Here is a 2440-nt window from a genome sequence, read left to right as displayed (position 1 = left end):
TTAAAACTTTTGTCACTAATTTATAAGATACAATTTATTTTTATAATGAGGTTTTATACTGTAATCTACTAAAATACCTAACTAGTCTTATTAGCATTTTTGTAGATTCTGTCAGATTTTCTACTTAATCCATTGCCATATGCAAATACAAACTTTTCTTAACAATTTCCATACCTTTTATTTTTTATTTTGCTTTATTGTGTGATCTGAAGTCTTGTTCAATGCTGAAAGAACATGGCAAGCACAAATAATCTTGTCTTGTTCGTAATTTTATTAAAAGAACATTCAGTGTTTCACTAATAATTATGATCTGGGTTGGAGGAATTTTTATAGATAATCTTTATCAGGTTGTTAAATTTTTCTCCTATCTTGGTTTTCTTCGAGTTACAATCAATTGGTATTTGATTTTGTCTAATTCATTTCCGGTGTCGATTTAGATGATCCCACCACATGCCTGCCAGCTTGCTATACTAAGTGGCTTAAATTTTGTTGTAATGTATTATAAACAATATGCAAACACCTGGAGTTAGAATACTAAAATTCACTTAGTAATTCTCAAACTGAGAAAACTGAAGAAAAGTTCAAGCTTCATGTTGCAATATTAAGGATTCTACGGGCAAAATCATGAACAATAAAATAGAAGAACTCACCATACCAAAGTGAATTAGCTGATATTCGAATATTTCAGAAGGTAGCATATGATCAAAAACCAATGGCAATGATGGAAAAAGTCCAAGCTGCACTGAGCATTGCTGAAAAGCAAAGTTCCAGGAATTCACAGAAAACCAACTAAAACATATCAGACTTATTCAGTGTTGGAGGCAGTCACTTGTCTATGCCAAGACATTTGAAAGATAGCTACTTGGGCAATGGAATGACAAAAATCCATATTTTTTTGTCCAGTCAAAAGAAATATGACACAATAGAATACAGAAATCATTGAGCAATATCATTAATAATTATAAGTAAGTAAAACCTTACTGAAAGAAATTCATTTATGGTTGCAGAAGTACATCAACAAGGAGCTGCCAAAAATTCAAAGTGGACTCAAAAGACGATGTGGGGTGAGGGATATGACTGGTAATGTCAGCTTGTTCTTGACTGAAATCAGAAAATAACAGAAAGATGTTTACTTGTTTTTTACTGACTATACAAAAACCTGTGGATCATAAAAAACTATGGAAACATGTCAAGAATGGTGATTGTGGAATGCTTAATTGTGTTCACATAGTATCTGTACATAGTTGAAGAAGCATTCATTCCAACTGAAAAAAAAAAAAAAAAGGACACTATGTGGTTTAAATCAGGAAAGGTAGGAGTCAGACATATATCCTATCACCATACTTTTTCAATGTATATGTTGAGAAACTAATCTGAGACTCTGGAGTATATAAAAAAAGAATGTGGCTAAGCTTGACAATATAAAGAAGTAGCATCAGGATTGGAGAAATACTCAGTAACAACTTGTAATACTAGCTGACATAAGTTTGATTTCTGAAAGTAAAGAGGACTTGGATCCCTTCCTGATGAAGATTAAAAGGGCTCAGCCTTTAGTAAGGATTAAACCTTAACATAGAGAAAACAAAAATCCTCATGAGTAGACAAATAAACATCATGATAAATGGAGAAAACATTGAAGTTGTTTAGGATTTCATTTTACTTGGATTCACAATTAACATTCATGGAAACAGCTGTCAAAAATCAAATAATGTATTGCACTGTAGACACAACTGCTGCCAAATATCTCTTTAAAGAGTTAAAGAGCAAATGAGTCACTTTGAGGATACATTTGTTCTTTGACACTTTAAGGTGTGTCTGACCTAACCCAAGGCATTTTCAATTGCCTTATATGTATTTGGTATCTGGGCAATGAATTAAGAATGCTGGAGAACAGATACATTTGAATTATTCTGTTGAAGAAGAATATTGATTATTCCATAGACTGCCAAAAGATAGAAAAAACTTTGTCTTGGAAGAAGTACAGTTGAATATTCCTTCAAAGTGAAGATAGTGAGACATTTTCTTACATGCTTTGGATTTGTTATCAGAAGAAACCAGTTCCTGGAGAAGGACATTATGCTTGATAAAGCAGAGGGTAAGCCCCAAAATAGGAAGACCCTCTGTGATAGTTCAGGTTTTGTGTCAACTTGACCTGGCCAGCATTTTAAGTGGTTTAGCAGCCAAGTGGTAGTAATCTCCTTAAGAAGGAAGGAGTGCAGTGACTCTGTAGGATAAGCACTGTACTGAAAATCATAGGTCAATGGTTGGAGCCAAGTAGCTGCTCCACAGACGAAAGATGAGGTTTCTGCTCCCACAAAGATTTAAAGTATGGAATACCATATGCAGAGTCATGAGTCAATACGATTTGATGGCACTTCATAACAACAACAATCCCCAAGAAGAGAGTTAACATAATGTCATCACCCTTATATGAGATGAG

The sequence above is a fragment of the Chrysochloris asiatica genome, unplaced genomic scaffold (assembly GCF_000296735.1).
Source record: "Chrysochloris asiatica unplaced genomic scaffold, ChrAsi1.0 scaffold00011, whole genome shotgun sequence".
NCBI lineage: Eukaryota > Metazoa > Chordata > Mammalia > Afrosoricida > Chrysochloridae > Chrysochloris > Chrysochloris asiatica.
This window is presented reverse-complemented; position numbering follows the sequence as displayed.